The sequence below is a fragment of the Delphinapterus leucas genome, chromosome 1, assembly GCF_059928025.1.
Source record: "Delphinapterus leucas isolate spDelLeu-1000000601 "Yukka" chromosome 1, BTC_Dleu_Yukka2, whole genome shotgun sequence".
In the NCBI taxonomy this organism is placed as follows: Eukaryota; Metazoa; Chordata; class Mammalia; order Artiodactyla; family Monodontidae; genus Delphinapterus; species Delphinapterus leucas.
The window spans coordinates 124884693-124904941 of NC_143129.1; the positions used below are offsets into that span (position 1 = coordinate 124884693).

Here is a 20249-nt window from a genome sequence, read left to right on the forward strand (position 1 = left end):
TCTAAGCAATGAAGTGGAAGAACTGACTTATGAACACAGGCAATCTGGCTCCAGAACCAAAGTGACTAAATGAACATTCCCTATGAGTAATAGAATTTCAATTTTTCTGGAGTATAAACAAGTGGTATTATATATAGTAGAATTAAAAACGGGCTTTAGACAATTTCAGGAACTTAGAGAAATGATGGTCAGTCTGAAATGAGATTCAAGAAGGTGCAGTTACTAGAATGGTCAGCAGAGGGTGAAGGAAGGCAGCTTCTGTAATGTACTGTTACATTACAACAGGGTACACTGTGCAGAACTGGGACTCTCTGAAGTCCCTCTTGCTCTAACATTCTCTGATGATACTTGTCTGAATTTCATTAGATCAGTGCAATGTAAAACACAAGCAAAAAAAGGAGTGGTCTCTTCTCAAATATATGTAGGGAAGATGATATTTATCTGATTTAACATGGTATGTATTTAAATATTTGTTAAATGTTAGTTAAGACCTTCTCTAAAGAAATGTCAGATGATCCATATCCTTGAGGAGCTCAGGGTCTCACTGAAGAAGTAAGATAAACAAAAATTTGAATGGTGATATCAAACATCATATTAACAAAGTTTTAGAGGAGTTCAGAGACAAGGAGAAATTAATGGGACTGAAATGGAACTGAACTACTTCATGGAAAAAGTAGTCTTGTTCCTGTACTGAAATGTGATTAGTATGTGCATAGGTAGAAAGGAGGACGGGAGAAATGTTTTAATTCCTTAAAATTAAATTCAATCTCTCAAGCATTTATGAGCTGTCTTCAGTGAGTGAGACACCATTCCTAGGCACTGCAGAGAAGGTAAGAATGGGTGATACAGTCTCTGCCTGAAGGAAATCACGAATACACCTTCAGTAATAATGTAAGTCAGGATAATGTAGACAAATAATAGGCTGTGGTAGACAAATAACAAGATGCTCTATTGGAGGCCCCCAAAGCTGACAACAAAATGATATGTGCCTCTCATTTTAAAGATAGGTACCAGACCATTCATGTAGAACATTCTAAGTGTATGGTCCTAAACTAGTTCTGCCAGTTTTAGCTGTTTACTCACCTCCAGCCTACATACAAAGCTGAGGTTGTATAACAGGGAAGAACAAAATCTGACTCCATGTTGGATCTGTTACTTTTACTTTAAACTTTGCTCTCTGTTGCTTTTTATTACTATAATCACTAAAACAATGTTGTCTATAGCTATTGGCATACATAATGGCCTCCCTCGGGGAACCCTGCCCCTCTGCCTAAATGTTATACTAAAGTGCCTTTGTTCAGCTCACAGGGAAACATTCTGACCCTGCCCACCTGTGAATGGCTGCAAGAAAGAAGAAATTAACACATCCCCTCCCTGAGGCTGGCCAAACCAGGAGATGTTTTGCAAGACTTATGGCTTTTGTACTTTACTTCCTCACCTCCTCCCCCTCTCTGTCCTATAAAAGAAACTAGCATCCAGACCCCTATAAGATGGTACTCTGGGATGCTAGTTTGCCATCTTCTTGGATGCCTGGCTTCCCCGATAAAGGCACTATTTTTTGCCTCAACACCTCGTCTCCTGATTTATTGGCCTGTTGTGTGGCAAGCAGAGAGAGCTTGGACTCGGTAACAGCTGAAGAGAAAGATTTCTTTGGAGAGGAGGTGACAGAGTACTTTGCATTTCACTCACCTTACTACTCTCTTCTGAAGGGGAAGGAGAAGAATGTGTTCCTCTAAGGTAGAAATCCCCTAAATAGACACAAATGGAAACTTCTAGGCACTGCAGAGCTTGCTCAGAGAAGAGGAGTTTGCCCAGCACTGGTACAGCAAGAATTTCAGAGCCTGGAGAATATGGCTGCCTGCACAGCAGAGTTATTGCCTTCTGTTGGTGTTCTAAGTTGTTTCTGGGTGTTAATGTAGCTGGTATGAAGTCCATATCCTTCTCTGACCTGGAAAATTGGTAGGCTGCCACTTCCAATGAACTTTGGATGGGCTTCTGTGGAATGTACTTAAAGCATGGGGAGCTGTATCCACTGACCTCTTCTTATTTTATTTTCATCAACGGCAGTGTATTTACTGCTTTGGGAGTAAACAGAAGTAAAAGAAACCTTTAATAACAAAAAAGAAAGAAACCTTGAATAGAGGTCAAGCTGTCTTTTCACCTGTCCTTGAACTTGGACCTGATAAACTGCCCAGTATGATTGCTGCTGCTGCTGCTGCTACTACTACTACTATTAAAAGGAACAGAATAGGGGTTTCCCTGGTGGCGCAGTGGTTGGGAGTCCGCCTGCCGATGCAGGGGACACGGGTTTGTGCCCCGGTCCGGGAGGATCCCACATGCCGTGGAGCGGCTGCGCCCGTGAGCCATGGCCGCTGGGCCTGCGCGCCCGGAGCCTGTGCTCCGCAACGGGAGAGGCCACGACAGTGAGAGGCCCGTGTACCGCAAAAAAAAAAAAAAAAAAAAAGGTACAGAATATGATAGTACCTCCTCTTCTCAAGTCAAGGAGAGGTTTCTCCTGGGGGTTACTTGGAGAGCTTTATGCATGTCTCTAGGAACATGAGGGTCTTACCGAGGACTATTCTAAAAGTGAGATGCTGTGGCTGGAACTGCCCCATCTGGTGGCTGAACACACATGTGACTACTTTGAGACTGGGCTGTCCTTCCTCCCATGCCAGGGTAAAGGTGCACGTTTTTGAGGCTTGATAAGGACCCTGTGGAAATAATCTTAACCAGGCATGCTGCCTGAGGAGCAGATACAGAGGGTGGATCCCAGAAATCCAGGAGCCAGACAGAAAAAAGACAGACCAGCCAACCATGGTATTCATGAGGAACCCACAGAGATACCTCATAGAATCAGCAATTGACTACTGCCACCTAGAGGGCCCTGCGGTGGATTACAACTGTACCTGCCACAAAAACTGTACCCCACTTGCCCAATACCTACCCTCCTACCCTCCAGATATTAGAAACAGTGACTAGCAAATTGGGGAGATGGAGCCAGGAAAGAAGATAAGCTAATTTTGGCCCCCTACTCCACATAGGTTAGAGGATAGAAGGAATTTAAATTAGAATGGGTTTGGAGTTTTAAATTACATTCAATAGAGCTGTTTCTATGCTTTCTAATTTTTTAGTTCTAAATAGTGTTGTATGGTTCTCAGAATGAAAAAGAGAGAAGAAAGCCTGCATAATCTATGGGACATCACTAAATGTACAAAGATTAGAATAATTGAAGTTCCAGTTGGAGAAGAGGGGAGAAAGGGGCAGAAAGTCTATTTAAAGAAAAAAATAGCTGAGAATTTCCCAAGCCTGGGGAGAGACTTAGACATACAAGTTCACAAAGCGAATAGATTACTCCATTATCTCAATGCAAAAAGACTTTCTCCAGGACACATTATAAAGAAACTGTCAAAAATCAAAGACAAGTAGAATCCTAAAAGCAGCAAGAGAAAAAATTATTGTAACCTCCAAAGGAATATCCATTAGGCTATCAGTGAATTTCTCAGCAGAAACCCTATAGGCCAGGAGAAAGTGGAGTGATATATTCAAAGTTTTAAAAGAAAAAAACTGACAGCCAAGAATACTTTATCCAGCAAAGATATCCTTCAGACATGAAAGAGAAAAATAACTTTTCCAGACAAAAAAATGCTGAGAGAATTTATCATCATTAGACCTGCCTTGCAAGAAATGCTGAAAGGAGTTCTTCAAGCAGAAATGAAAAGATTTTAATTAGTAACATGAAAACATACAAAAATACATAGCATACTGGTGGATAAGTATAGAGTCAGATTTAGAAGACTAATTCTGTAATATGAGGGTGTGTTAACCATTTAACTGTAGTATAAATGTTAAACACAAGTATTAAAAATAACTATAGCCACTGTAACTTAACAAATACACAATATAAAAAGAGGTAAATTGTGACATCAAAATCATAAAAGAGGGGAAGTAAAAGAGTGGAGTTTCTCTATGCAATCAAAGTTAAGTTGCTATCAGGTTAAAATGGGTTGTTTTATCTATAGGATGTTTTGGGTAAGCCTCATGGTAAACAAAAGGGAAAAACCTATAGTGAATTCATACAAGATAGAGAGAGGAGAATTAGACATACCGCCATGGAAAATCACCAAATCACAAAGGTAGGGAGAAAAAAAAAAAAAAAGAAGAAATACAAAATAGTCAGAAAGTGGCCTCTCGCCTTCTGAGATGGCCCACACTCTGTCTGTGGAGTGTGTTTCTCCCAGGGCTGCTCTCATTTTCTGAGATGGACCTCATTCTGTCTATGGAATGTGTATCTCTCTGAATAAACCCGCTTTCACTTTACTGTGGCTCGCTCTTGAATTCTTTCCTGCGTGAAGCCAAGAACCCACACTCGGTGGCCTTCCCAGGGACTCACCTGAGACCTGGGATATGAACATCCTCTCACACCCTGCTCTTTCCTGCAACAGTTCCATCTGTTTTTCTGTTTGTTTGTTTGTTTGTAACTTCCTTTCTTATCTCTGGACCCTTTAACTTAAAGATTTATGTTCACTCCAGCTAAAGCTGGGGGTTAACAGGTTTTGAGCAAAGACCTGGACAGCACTGGCAACACATGCTTTGCCCTCAGCATCTCACCTCCCTGGTACAACACTATGTTCGTGGGGTTGTGAATGAAAAATGTTGCTGCTTTAACCATAAACAGGGAATGTTGTGGCCATCCAGCCACTGCAGCCACCCAGAAGGTAAGGCCTGAGGGGACTCAGGATGGAGACAAATGGGCTGCAGCCACCCCCAACAGTGCACCCAGAGGGAGACTCAGGATGAGAAAATACAGGATACTGGCCCCAGATAGCTGAGGTGCATATCAAAGGAATGATTTCAGTGCGTTCAGACTCTTGCATCTTCCCATACATAAAAAAGCGCTAAATTCCTTAACTTGAGATGTGTGGTTTTCTTTAACTGACAGTAATCTTTTGATGTTCCTACTGCCTGGTTTTTGTTGCAAAAACTCCTATATATCCTGGCTCCTCCCTTACCTCTTAGGAGCAGTCTCTCAGAGCTATCTGAGAGGCTGTGTCCTGGGCTTGAGCCCTTAGCAAGTCTGCCCTGTAAACCATAATTCTCAGTCCATTTATCTCCATCCTGAGTTCCCTCAGGGCTCACTGTAGGGACATACGGGCGGCTTTAGTGGTTGGATGGCTGTAACATCCTTTGAAAAAAAACAAAAACCAAGAAACAAAATAGTGAGAAAGCAATTAATAAGACAGCATGAGTGAGTCCTTAAATATCAATAATTACTCTAAAAGTAAATGGATTGAACTCACCAATCAAAAAGCACAGAGCAGGGACATCCCTGGTGGTCCAGTGGCTAAGACTCCATGCTCCTGATGCAGGGGGCCCAGGTTCGATCCCTAGTCAGGGAGCTGGATCCCACACGCTGCAGCTAAGAGTTTGCATGCCACAACCAAAGATTCTGCATGCTGCAACAAAGGTCCCATGTGCCGCAATGAAGACCTGGTGCAGCTAAATAAATAAATATATATATATATATTAAAAAAAAGCACAGAGTGGCTGGATGCTAAAAACCCCCCAAGACCCGAATATATGCTGCCTACAAGAGACTCACTTAAGCTTTAAGGACAGACATGGGCTCGAAGTAGAGGGATGCAAAAAGATACTCCAGGTAAGTGGAAACCAAAAAAAGGTGAGAGTAGCTATACTTATATCAGACAAAATAGACTTTAAGCCAAAAATGGTATTAAGAGACAAAGAAGATCATTGTATAATGACAAAGGGGTCAATTCATCAAGAAGATGTAACAATCACAAATATATACACATGTAACCTATTTGCAGGGCAAGAATAGAGATGCAGACGTAGAGAACAGATGTGTGGACATGGAGAGGGGGTGAGGGGGGTGGGATGAATTGCGAGATTGGGATTGACATATATGCACTACCATGTGTAAAACAGATAGCTAGTGGGAACCTGCTGTACAGCACAGGGAGCTCAGTTCAGTGCTCTGTGGTGACCTAGATGGGTGGAATGGGGGTGGGTGGGAGGCAGGTCCAAGGGGGAGGGGATATATGTATACATATCACTGATTCACTTCGTTGTACAGCAGAAATTAACACATTTTAAAGCAACTATACCCCAATAAAAAATATATATACATACACATCTTACATTGGTGCACACATATTGCTAGATATATTAAGCAAATACTAACACATCTGAAGGGAGAAATAGATAACAATACAATAATAGGGGTTGATCTATCAATATGGATAGATCATCCAGTAAGAAAATAAACAATGAAACATTGGACTTGAACCATACCTTAACAAATGGACCTAACAGACATATACTGGACATTCTATTGAAAAGCAGCAGAATACACATTCTTCTTAAGTGCACATAGAATATTCTCAAGGGTAGATCATATGAAAGGCCACAAAATAAGTCTCATCAAATTTAAGAAGATTGAAGTCATATCAAGTATCTTTTCCAACCACAATTGGTATGAAACTAAAAACAAGAGGAAAGCTGGAAAATCTACAATCAGGCAGAAACTACACACACTCCCAAAAAAACCAGTGGGTCAAAAAAGAATCAAAAGGGAAATAAAAGATCTTGATATATAAAAATGGAAACAACACATCAAAACCTATGAGACACTGCAAAAGTAGTTGTGAGAAAGAAGTTCATAATAATAATTGAATACGTTAACAAAATATATTTCAAATAACATAATTTTACACCTCAAGGAACTAGAAAAAAACGATCTAAACTTAAAGTTAACAGAAGGAAGGAAACAACAAAGATCAGAGTGGAAATAAATGAAATAAAGACGATAAAAAAATAGAAAAGATCAAGAAGAGTAAGAGCTGTTGTTTGTTTTTTGAAAAGATAAAGAAAATTGACAAATCATTGGCTAAACTAAGAAAAAAAGTGAAGAATCAAAATCAGAAATGAAAGAGGAGACATTATAACTGATACCACACAGGTACACAGGATCGTAAGAGACTACTATAAAATTATAAGCCAACAAATTAGATAACCTAGAATAAATGACTAAATTCCTAGAAACTTACAACCTACTAAGACTGAATCATGAAGAAACAGAAAATCTGAACAGAACAATTAGTAGTAAGGAGATTGAATCAATAATCAAAAACCTCCCAATACAGAATACCCAGGACCAGATGGCTTCACTGGTGAATTCTACCAAACACATAAACAAGGCTTAATACCAACTCTTCTCAAACTCTTCCAAAATACTGAATAGGAGGGAACACTCCCAAACTCATTTTATGATGCCAGAATTACCCTGATACCAAAGCCAGATAAGGACACTACAAGAGAAGAAAACTATAGACCAATATCCCTGATGAAATTCTCAACAATATAGTAGCAATCCAAATTCAGCAACACATTAAAAACATCATACAACACGATCTAGTGGGATTTATCCCTGGGCTGCAGAGATGGTTCAACATGTGCAAATCAGTGAATCACATTAATAAAATGAAAGATAAAAATCATATAATCTCCTAAATACATGGAGGAGAGTAAAAAACCACTCGACAAAGTACAACATTGTTTCATGATAAAAACCCTCAACAGATTTGGTATAGAAGGAACATACCTCAACATAATAAAGGCCATATATGACAAACCCACAGTTAACATCATACTCAATGGTCAAAGGCTGAAAGCTTTTCCTCTAAGATCAGGAACAAGACAAGGTTGCTCACTCTCACCACTCTTATTCAACATAGTAGACACTCAAGAAAAATTAAATAAATGAATGATATTCTAAAGAATAAAGGAAAACTTTCCTTTTCTGTGCAAATGGGAAAACCTGTTAGAATCTGTCAAATGAAAAGGAAGTTAGGTGGGTTATTAACAATCCTTCAATTAAAAAGCATTTATTAAATGTCTATTATATACTAATGTCATTTCTTCTTCTTAAGTGTCTTCAGGGTCTCCCTATTCTAGTCCCCTATCTCTGAGGCTAGATACTAGAGAATTTCGCATGACCTAGGGAGCGTGTACTTTATTATATAAGCTTTTGGAGTAGAAGAATAATATGATTTGCTCTGTGTAAGAGGAAGATAACCAAGGCATTTGTGAATGTGCAGATGAATTAGAGAGATGAGAGAAAGGAGGCAGAGAGACCAATTAAGCTTCAAGAAGAAGACAAGAAAAGAAGAAAAATTAGCTCTGTAGCTAGTAACAGAGAAAAGGGGCCTGGTTAATGAAAAATAAGCTTACAGAAGCCAAAAAGATTTGACTATAAAGCCAGGCAGGGGGGATGCACATGGGAAGGGGATACAATTCATTGAAAAGTATACACTTGGATTACTTTCTTCTGGCCCACTTTGTGCAGGGCTTCAGTGTAGAGAGCAAAGGGAAGAGCGACACCAGAGGAGGCTGGAAATGGTCATGGGTCAGATCATTCCCATGTAGGCACGTTGAGGATTTGGGATGTTTTTCTATAAGCAGCGGAAGCCCATTGCAAGGATTTTAGCAGGAGAGTGAGATGATCAGTCTCCTCCCTTCATCCTATCCATCCCTATTCTGGCTAGATTCCATAATACATTACTTTCTCTTCAACTTGTTATCCTTCTCTCAAATCCTTCCTACAAAGCATCCACTAACCGGTCCTATGCACTGACTGAGTAAAATAAAGTAATTACCAGCTTGAATCTCCCATAAATCCATTGTCTTCAACACCACCTTGCTGTAACAATGCTCAGGATTCTTTCAGTGTTTTCTTTGTTATCTCTTTCTCTTATTCTCCACAATGCGTATGTCAAATTATTCTATTCTTCTCAGATGTTCTTCCCCACAATTTACTCCTTCAAACTAAGCAGATAACTTTATCTCTTACTTCAAAGAGAAAAATAGAAGCCGTCAGACAGAAACTTTCTCAACTTTCTGCCACCACTATCTACACACTTACCTGCACCCACACCAACTGGTATCAGTTAAGAAACTGCAAATGCCAGAAAGCACAACAGCAGTTTAAACTATAAGGGTTTGTATTTTCTCACATAAAAAGCTTGGGGCCAGAGACTAGAGGTGAATGATGAGGATTCAGTACAGTAATTGGGAGGCTGGGACAGGAGTACAGAAAATAAATAAATAAAAGCTTCACTGGCCATCGTAACAGGAGCTCAGTAGTTGCTGCTGCTGTTATTATTCTTCTTCTTCTTTTTATCATCGGAGTAGCCCAAAGTCATAAAGTATCAGTAGACAGGTTGTGACTAGAGCTCAGATTTCCTGATCTAATATGCTTTGACAACCCTAATGAGGATAATGTTTTTGGCTTAGGAAACCAGCGAATATTTAATTCCTCATAAACCATTTTCCCTGTGGCTCCTTGCACATTGAATCAGTGGCAATCATTGCTTCTGGGAAGGCATAATCGGCCTAGAGAAAAGGATCTTCGCTCAGTTTGGAATCTCACAGTGAACTTTCTTGAGTCCCTTGTAAGACGATTGTCTTGAAATTCAGGCTTTTTGAAAGGGAAAGGAGGCATCTAAATTTCAAAAGTGGGGACTCCCCTGGTGTCCAGTGGTAAAGAATCTGCCTTACAATGCAGGAGATGCGGGTTCCATCCCTGGTCAGGGAACTAAGATCTCACATGCCACGGGGCAGCTGATCCTGCATGCTACAACTACTGAGCTCGCCTGCGTCAACTAGAGCCCACGTGCTGCAAACTACAGAACCCACGCGCCCTGGAACCTGCGCGCCACAACTAGAGAGAGAAAATCCGCATGCCACAGCTAGAGAGAAGCCCGTGCACCACAACGAAGAGCCCACCCGCTGCAATGAGAGATCCCGCGTGCTGCAACTAACACCCGACGCAGGCAAAAAAAAAAATCTTAAAAAAAAAAGTTTCAAAAGTGTCCCTTTATAAACCAAGGGGAAATTTTAGTTATTTGAAAATAAAGTTAATCCTCTATTAAAAAAGGAACGTAATGGAGAAAGGATGGAGGATATGATCCAAGAGAAGTCCCATTGTATGAAAAGTAGAAAGTGCTGGGGAAAGAGTTAAGGGGTGTGCGTGAGAGACAAGTGAGCAAGAGATGAGACAGTGTCATTTACTCACAGTGCAACTCTGTGGCTTGATAGTTTAGGAGAAATTTGGGAACTTCACTGGCCAAGAGGTTGAAAACCTCTGAGAAAAACCCTGTGCTAACAGGGGGTGGCCACAGAAGCATAAAAATTGTCTCATGGTGTTTTAGGTAGAATAGTAGCTGGTGCATATGGTAGAAGAGATATAGAAGTTCCTGAGCAACTTTGAGGAGATGAAAGGGTAATTTAGAGATAAGCATTAATATATTGATACTTGCCAGGAAGTCACAGCGGAGGAGATCTCAGTAGAGGTCTCTGTTCAAAGGAACATAATAGTGGTAGCTGTGAGTGGGCAACTCCAAGTCAAGATCCAGATGGAGGATATTGCTAAAGTTCAGAGGATTTGCAGCATCAGTGAAAATCAGTGTAGGTAGCCTGGTCAGCAGAAGGAGATGGCTGAGCTTCTTGAGAGCCATCATCCTGCATTGCCCGTGCCAAGAGATCAGACAAAAAACACCAGTTTTAACAGTGATCACAGTAAACATATGGACCAATGCCCAGTGCTCAGGTGAGGCAAGTTATGCGTCAACCACACATTATGTGGGTGCCAGGAAAGAAGGACAATGTGTAGCCCAGACGATACCCACACTGTGCTATTGCTGAGATATTATATAGACTTCTGTGCCCAGATCTCGAAAGATAAGAGGGGAAGAGAAAGAGTAAGAGGAGAAAAACCTTGAACAATTGAGCATTAATCTCCCAAGAGACTGGGTTTATCTTAAACTGTTTTACCATTAATTGGGAAAACCTGAGTTTTTCACTTCTCCCCCCCCCCCTTTTCTATTTTGTATTTTGAAAAATCTCAAACCAGCAAAGAGGTTGAAAGATTTTTACAATGAACATTCCTATTCTTTCACCAACATTTATCAATTTTTAACATTTTGTCTTAATTGACTGATCTACCTACGTACCTACATACTTATCTATTATGTATTAATTATTTTGCCTAAGCATTTGAAAGCAAGTTGCAGACATCATGGCGTTCATATCTAAATATTAGGTTTAGCCTTATGAAACTCCTAATACTTAGTCATTTTTGTATTTTCAACTTAATACTTCAGTATGCATCTCCTAAGAATAAGGACGTTCTCCTATATAACAATACTACCAACACACATAAGCAAATCACATTAATTCAGTAATATCTAATATACAGTCCATATTTAACTATTTAGTTGTCCAAAATGTCTGTTATAGGTGATTCACTTTCCCCACCCTGATCCAGGATCCAGTTGCATTTGGTATTTATGCCTCTTTAGTCCCCTTGTCTTTTCATGGCATTGACTTTTATATTAAAAAAAAAAAAAGTCCAGGACAATGTCTTATAGAATTGCACATTTTGGTTTTATCTGACTTGTTTCCTTATGATTAGATTTAGGTTAAACATTTTTTACAAGAAAACTACATAGGTGATGTTGTGTACTTCTTATTGAGTCCCATCAGGAGGCACATGACACATAGTTCAACTATGTGATGCTAAGTTTGATTATTTCGTTGATGAATGTGGTGACCACACAAACTCTCCATTAAAGATACATTTTCCCCTTTTCAATCAATAACTAATATACAGGATAATATATAAGAATATCATGTTCCCAACAAACTTTTATCCAAAGGCTTTAGCGTCCGTCGATGATCCTTAGTTATTATATGGGAAGTTTGCCAAATGATGATTTTCTAATTCTATCATTTCTTCTACATTCACTAGCTCAATTCTTCTGAAAAAAAAAAAAAAAGCTAAAATTCTCCCTCTTTTGGATATCACTATGGATTCCCAAATTTTATTCTATTTTATTCAATGTATTATAATCCATTATCATCCTTATATATATATTTTGAAGCTCAAATTTTCATGTATTTAAGCAGTAGGCAACCACTTCAAGCTGGCTCATTTGTCCTTTTGTCATGATCTCACTGGTTTCTGAGCACTTCCTTGCTTTCTGGCACATCAAGATGTTCCAGGTTCACCTAGTACTTTGTCTGCTACAGACCTGGAGTTGTTTCTCTAAAGATCTCTGTCTCTGTCTTGTGGACAATGGTATTTAGAAACCAAGACCTGGGTGACAATTGTGTGCATTGCTATAGAATGCACAGCTTCTAGGCCCCATAAAGAGTTCCAGAACATGTCTGAGTGTTGGTGTGAAAATTTAACTCTCACCCAACCCAATAGCCATATAGTTAACTTATTAGACTTATTCCAATTACCCACACAGGAATAAGAGTGTTATTTTAAAAGGTAAATTAGATCATATTTTCCCTGGCTTAAATTGATCTTCCTTTAGTTCCTCTAATGCAGTAGTGTCTGGAGGTGATCAAGATGGGCCATTTTCAAAAATCTTACCCTTTAAAACTTTCAAAATTTTGTGTATATTTTATAATGTATATATGTATTATTACAATAGTACACACAATGTAAATATAACCCAATAAATATGGTTGGAGGTGGGCGAGCAATTTTTTTAAATCAATAATTGATGAGATGCCTATCAGTTTGGAATTTGGGAACCACTGCTGTAATCCAGAATTTCCTACTGGCGTCTTTGGATGTGCTGTTTCCATGAGGAATTTACGGGTTAATTCTGTCTCCTCTGTAAAACTGTAAATACCATGAATGCATGGACCATGTTGTTTTATTTCTCCATTGTATACCCAATCACCTAGAACATGACTGGCATATAATATTACTAAATACATATACAAACGTCAGAGAGAATAAACAGAAATAGAAAAGAATGGAAAATACAATTTGGTTCATTGTTAAAAGTCTCTCTAAAACATTTATTTATTTTGTATGCCATTTATTTTGCATGCAAACTGCTCACTTGCATATGGAGGAGTCCGTTGGTAGACTGGTAGACTCAGTAAAGGAAAAATGTTATAAACAGAATTATAATGGAGGGGGTTACTGCAGGCAACTTGAGAACATTTTGGGGGTAAAGTGATTACTTGGAAGCTAGCAGAGGTCAAACTGAACATTCTGTCCTTGAACAGGCCAACTGGAGTATCAAAGAAAACAATTTTAGTTGTTTATATATATTGCATAAAATCTTGAGAGTTTGAGTGTGGATCATACATAGCAGACTATTTTTATGTCATGTCTGACTATCCTGCCATCCATGCACTGCTTTACTCAGGCCAGGTCTGTGCCATTTCCCCCAGAGGAACTTCTGGGTAATTTGGGCAGAGAACTAGCTTTAGGATTTCTTAGCCTTCCCAAATGCCTTCTTTTGTTTCTTGTGGTTTTCTGTGGGGTTGAGCTCTCTTAAGTATACACTTCATTGTGGGTACAATAAAGCTCCCTGTTAATTAACTCCCTTTCAGAAGGACATAGTTCTAGTGGTTAGGTGACAATTGGGAAATTGAACTTAGCAAAATTAAATTTTCTTCTGCATAGATATAGCATGATATCTTCAATTGCTAGTTGTGACAGCAGTATCATGGGTAAGGCAGGTATCTCTGTCGGACAGGTTTGGTATGAAAGTAGTAAAGTGTTAAGGGATCTTTTTGAGAAGGTTTTGTCTGAGAAACCTAGAATTTACATTTAAGTGCCAAAATGATGTCTCTGAATTTCATGTCTTTCTGTGCAATTCAAACATGCATAAGTGAAATCACATTTCTTAAGGTCAGGGTCATCAATGGAAGAATTAGAATGAGGTAAAGGGACAAAGATTCTATAGACTCTCACTTCGGGACTCCCCATCTAAATTCAGGTGAAATTTCATTTAGTGAATATCTATATATCTATTATATATATAGTGAATATCATATATATCTATTATAATGATCAGAGAGAAAGGGAAGAAGTGTTATTTAATGTCTCACGTATCCATAATGGTATGTGAGATGGGGTAGGAAGCCAGCCTCAGTTTTCCCACTCCTTCACATGTTGATTTTGAGTATATAAGCACTATAGGAATTTTTTTTAGTGCACCATTTGGACTATCCCCCTCTCTTCCCCACCATCTTTTCTCTTTTTACCTTTCTTTAGCTCTAGTCACGTAATGGCAGCTTCCCTTAAAACCTCAGCTGAGGTGAGTATTATGATTCTTTTTTGGTATGTAAAGTTTTAAAATACTAGTTTTTTTTTTTTTCAATAATGGGGCAAGTTTGGATTCTTTTGATATTCTTTGGTGTTAACATGATTAAAACCCATGGGGCTTTTGTTTCCCCTTTTCATTTTCCCTAAACTACAGTAGTTAATTTATGGATAGGCATTCAGTATAAAATATTTCAGCCAAAAATACTCTTCTGAGGGTTATAATTCCAACCTTTTTACTGCAATTGCAGTAACACACAATTAATGACAATCATACTTTTGTACTATGAATTATATTTTCACTTTGGTCTTTAGTATAATTTGTATGACAAGTTCATTTTCCCTGTTGAGCTCACTTGATACTTCCACACAAGGAACATGTATTCCTTACCTCCATTCTGATTATCTTAATCTATAAGCAGTCTAGACAGGGCTGGAATAATCTAAGAAGAATGATTATACTACATATAACTAAAGTTACCATTTTAGCACCGTGACGAATTTTTGAAAGGATTCATTCAAAACCTTCCTATAAAGGGAAATAGAGTTTAGGCCAGTTTTGTCCTTGTCACCATCATCATCATCAATACTTTGTCATCATCACCAAATAAAATGTATAAATTTCCTCATGCCCAGCAGAATCACATGTGACTTAAAAATTATTTGATTTGCTGTGGTCATTCTCATTGATGGCTCTAAGGACAGACAGAAATTTAGAAACACCGATCTCTGCAATCTATCTTTAGAAATCATGATTAAGTGGACAAAAAGCCTTGATAACCTCTAATTCTAAGGGTATGTAGACACCAACAGAATCAGATTAGATCCAAGGATTCGGTTCAGTACCTGTTCTTTGGTGATAAAAGTTGGTTGATGGGATGTGAAAACAGATACACAGCCCATAAGCTGTATATTACTGGCAGTTTTGTTCTGTTAAGCCTGCCTTGTTTTGCTTTGTTTTATGTTAACCAATATCAAAAAGGATATTTTACCTGGGAATATGGATTCCTGACTCCTCTTAAAAAATCAGAATCCTTATAACCTGAGGTTTCCATTCCCACAAGGCAACCTGCAGCTCTCATGTGCTCTCAACTCCCCGAAGTCCCTACCCCTCACTCAAAAAAGCCTACATATTTATACTGGTTGTGTGATGTATTTTGCCTTACTGATCCCTACAGGCATTCTATTTGAATCCTTAAACAAAAGCATGCACTGTGGGCTACCCAGGGCCTGAGTAGTTGTGACTGCAGTGTCTCTGGGTCGGTTTCCTCATCTGTTGGGCTCAATAAATCTCTTTTGACGGTCTTCTGTGATAGTTGTGACCTTCAATTAAGAAAATGCACATAAAAATACTTTGAAGTCCTACAAGTTAATCATATCCATGTACAAAAAATAGACATAGTGTGTCAACTAAAATTTTGAGTTCCCTCTGCTGAGAATAGTATTGGCATCATGGAAAGAATAAATAGAAGAAAGGAAACTATCTCTGGCCTGAGGCAGAAATATTCCATTTCATAGGCAGCTGGTGTCATGGGATGAGGCTGGTGTTGAGTTAGAAGAGCTGCACAGAAGTCCTGGAAGCTGTGCACAAATAATTGCACCTCCAGGAACCTCATGTCCCCATCTATAAAACGTGGAAGACAGGACCTGCCCTCTGAACTCACAGGTTTGTGGTCAGGATCAAATGAAATAAAGTATGAGAAAGTAATGAATAAACTGTAAGACATTATCTTAATATAGGCAATAATTAGTACTTAGTGATAAAATATGAACGCATAAAATAAACTAAGAATGTTTACAAGCCTACTATTTACACATCTTAAGAGTTTGAAAAGGTTTTGAATTAAATCAGAGACAGATTTTCAGAAGAGGAAATTGAGTCTTATTTCTAGCTATGCAACTGAGAATGGGCCTATTTTGCTAATTAAAATAAGCTTGCTACTTGCACACCTTCGTTGTAAGAGGATTTGGGTATTTCACATTTTCTTCAGATTACTTACTTCAATATAATACATTGTATAAAGTTAAATTTAGAAAGAGTGCAAAAAATAACATGATGATTTTGTGACTAAAAAATCTCAGGATATTTATTAGAGTTGGAAGGAATCTTCGAGATGATATTTTACAAATCAGGAAGCAGAAGAACAGAGGGATTAAATGACTTGTGTAAGTTCTCAGAGCTATGAAGATGCAGGGCTAGAACTCAAACCCAGGGCTTTGGACTCCAGTGTTCTTACTGGGGCACCGCATCAACGTGGGGGCAATTTCTGGCTAATGATACTGAACTGAATCACTGGATGTTTAGATAATCAGATTAGGTTGGGAACGTAGGCGGAGGAAAGGAGACGTGTTGATAAGATCGCTGTGAATTAGAAAGCGGGTTTTGGGGAAACCTCAGCTCCTGTAAAGAAAAAAAATCAATTGGCACCTTCCCGCATACATACTGGTAACCTCCTCCCCACACTACCCCTTCCGCCTTTCTTTTAAAGCCCGGTTACTACCTTTACATTCTCAGACGGGTCAAACTTTTGCATGACCTTGCTGTCCCGGGACACTGGTGAGATTCCTTCTCTGATCAGCACGCTAGAGGAGGACAGCTCCTCCCGGATAATGAAAACTTTCCACACTCACAATCAGAGCAAGAAAGAACGCGGCCACTGGAACAAAAGTTTCTACAGGAGGCCAAGAAGTCACTCCTCCCCCTCCTAATTCCTCCGACTTGAACTTTCTTTCCTGTTTTTCCACAGCCCCAAGGAACCTGTCCTGAGTCTTCTCTATTAAGAGGTTTAGGGCCTGGGACTTCCCTGGTAGCACAGTGGTTAAGAGTCCGCCTGCCAGTGCAGGGGACACGCGTTCGATCCCTAGTCTGGGAGGATCCCACATGCCGCGGAGCAACTAAGCCCCAGCGCCACAGCTTACTGAGCCTGCGCTCTGGAGCCCGCGAGCCACAACTACTGAAGCCCTCGCACTGTAGGGCCTGTGCTTGGCAACAAGAGAAGCCACCGCAATGAGAAGCGCGAGCACCGCAGCCAGTAGTGCCCCCCCCACCCCCCAATCGCCACAACCAGAGAAAGCCCACGTGCAGCAACCAAGACCCAATTGCAGCCACAAATAAATAAAATAAATAAATAAATAAGAGGTTTAGGGCCTGAACTAGGTCATTCTTCCAGGTGACTATCGCTGGGCTGCCTGTGGAACTTAATTTCTCTCCTCTCTACCAGTATCCAGTTTCCCTCTTCCCTTCTCGGTTCCGGAGGGGCAGAGGCATGGGCGCGTCCCGGGGCTTATCGCCCGCTTGGAATTCGGGCTCTGTGCACGAGACCAGCTTTGAGCGGAGGACGGCGGCGGGGCCGGGTCGCGAGTGCGGGCGCCGGCACTCCTGCAGTTGGCCTGAGTTCTCGTTGGCTTACGGAGACTGGTGTCTTTCGCCGGCCCACGCAGCGGCCCACAGCGCGCCCTGCCGCCTGGGGTGGGGGTGGGGGTGGGGGTGGGGGCGGGGGCGGGGCGGGGGCTTCGGAGGCCTGGAGGCAGGCAGAATGCGGGCGCCGTTAAGAGTCGGGCTGCCTGGCTTTCTCCTCCCGGACCGCAGATGGCTGCGGGCCCCCCACTTCCTCCAGCAGCCCCCTGCTGCCGCCACAGCCGCCTTCCCCAGCAGCGGCTGCCGGATGACAGCGCCGTCACTGGTTGGATTGGAGCTGGCGGCTCAGACGGGACACCCGGGGTAGGGAGTGGGGGAGGGAGGGTGCAGGAAAGAGGGAGGTCAGCGCTGGGCGGGCACTCGGGGAGCCCAGCGCTGCCCCCCTCTAGCAGCAGGGGCAGCACAGCAGCATCCACAGCCGCCGCTGCCGCCGCCACAGCGGCCGCAGCAGCGCGAGCGCGAGCCTCGCAGCGCGGCGCGGCGCGGCAGAGAGCAGAGGGGCGGCGGCGCCGGCCCCAGCCGAGCCGAGCCGAGCCGAGAGCGCAGCCGGGCCGCCGCCGCCGCCGCCGCCTCGCAGATGCCATCACAGCAACAAAGAGCTTGCTGATCTGAGAGCCGCGGCGAGAGCTCGCCTGGAAGCCACGGCGCCGGCTCCCGGAGCTGGGCGGCAGCAGGAGGAAAGGCTCCGGGGGAGGGGAGGGGGCAGAAGATGGCCAAGAAGAGAAAGCCCCCCAGCATTAAGGGTGAGTTCTGCTCCATCCTCGCCTCGCCCCATCCCACCTCCCGCCCGCGGTCCGCTCCTCTGGCTGGCCTGTTTACACTCAGCCTCGGCCAAGTGAAAAGCTGCCTGCTAGGGAAGAGTTTTCCTTCTCCGGGAGGTGGGGAGACCTCAACACTGCTGCACCTCCCTTTGCCTCCGGGGAGACTCCGATAGGAGTTTGTCCCCTTTCTGTAACCCGGGGAAACCAGAAGACTGTCACCCCACCGCTTTCCTACTCCACAAGCTTGGGTATCTGTTGCACCTTACTCCCTCAGGGCAGTGGGGAGAGAGGCGACTCTCGGCTTCTAAGGTCTTAACCTTTTCGGAATCTGGCCGTGTGTGTGTAGAGAGAGAGAGTTAGTTTTTCATGGTCTCTGCTATTCCTTCCTTCCACCCTCCGTCCTTTCATCTCAGGGTGACAAGTTCTGCATCCATTTTCCCAACCTCCATCCTCAGGAGGAGAGAGGAGCTGTCTGGCTCTCCTTTTCCCCAATGGTCAAGGGGACTCGCTACGGGCTGGGTCCCCGCAGGCTATTTCCCCCTTACCGACCTGTCGAGGCGGGCAGTGACTCATGCTGAGCAGGGCCCCTGTTGCTCCTTTGGAACCAGGGATTCTAAAGTTGGAAAGTTCCGGGGGGGGGGCGGGAGAGGCGCTGGCAGGGAGAACGAGGAAGAGCTTGTTGCTGGGGTGACTTAAGGCGTCGCGGCGTTGTCGGGAGCTGGACTCGGGAGGGAGCCTCCTGGGCGGCGTCGGGCGGGGGGCGGGGGGGTGCGGGCGTCCCCAGGACTCGCGTAGCGCAGCGCGGCGCGCGGGGAGCAGGTGTAGCGGCCGCCGGCGGTCGCAGCGCGGACTCGCAGAGGTCGACGCTCGCCGGCTTCCTAGCGCTTCGGCTCTCCAGCTGGGGAGCCAGCAGTGGCCGAGAGGGTGTTTGCAGCACTGCAGAGAGGTGGAAGCCAGCTCGACACCATGCGCGGTGAGAAAGGCTGTGCCGGGGAACTGGACCTGAGCTTGGTGGGGAGGAGGAATGAGCGGCGTTTGAAGTTGCATTTCGACCCAATGGGCCTCATGGCCCGAGAGGCGGAGATTTATTGCGCCTTGGGGTTATATAAAATAGGACCACACTCTGAGATCCGAGGGGGTGTACTATTGAAAATATCGTCTTGGTTTACAGAGCGCGCCAGGCTTTGGCTTGCTTCTTGCTTTTTTCCCGAAGTCTTGCTTGTGGGAGCTTAGCTCCACTCTAGAGGTCACTAGGGGGACACAACTTTATCTTGGTGCTTCAGCTTGCTTTTTAATTGCCCCGGAGTACTCAGATCACCTATTGAAAAGGGTTTCAAACCATGATCCTCAATCTTTTGGAAGATGTTACTACGAAACACCCGGGATTTTCTGCTAGAAACTATAATATATGTATAATAATTTTATTACAGTGTATTTCCTTAAAAATAATACATCTCCTGTAAAATAGAAGAGACCTTAAACCTGATTTTTTCTCTCCCAATGAATTAGTACATGTTTATAGTGGTAGACGACTAAAGAAAGAATGAGAGAATATATTCATCTACCAACAGTTTCCTTATCATAATATCAAAAAATCAGTGTGAATCCAGATTGACAGGGTGCATTAGCTTCACTTTTGGTTCGCTCCTTTTTTATGGAACCATATGGCACCATGAATGAAACAGGAGGATTGGTTTTCAGCACTGCTGATGTGGCTGTCCATTGGCAGAAATACATTACATACCCACCCCAAACCTTGCAGATTGTAAATCGTCCGTGAAGAGTGGAAAAAAATTTTCCAGTTTTACAGTACATGCTACCTGAGACATTCTTAACCTGAGATTAATCTTGGTAGAAGTGCCAAAAGATACAAACGAGACCAAATTAATGAGATGTGAACTAGTATAACAGTTTG

General features: G+C 42.2%; 1 pseudogene; it reads left to right on the forward strand.

Annotated features, from left to right (window-relative positions):
• Window positions 1-1490: 1490 nt before the first annotated feature.
• On the forward strand, window positions 1491-19821 carry LOC149750726 (uncharacterized; annotated as a pseudogene).
• The last annotated feature ends 428 nt before the right edge of the window (window positions 19822-20249 follow it).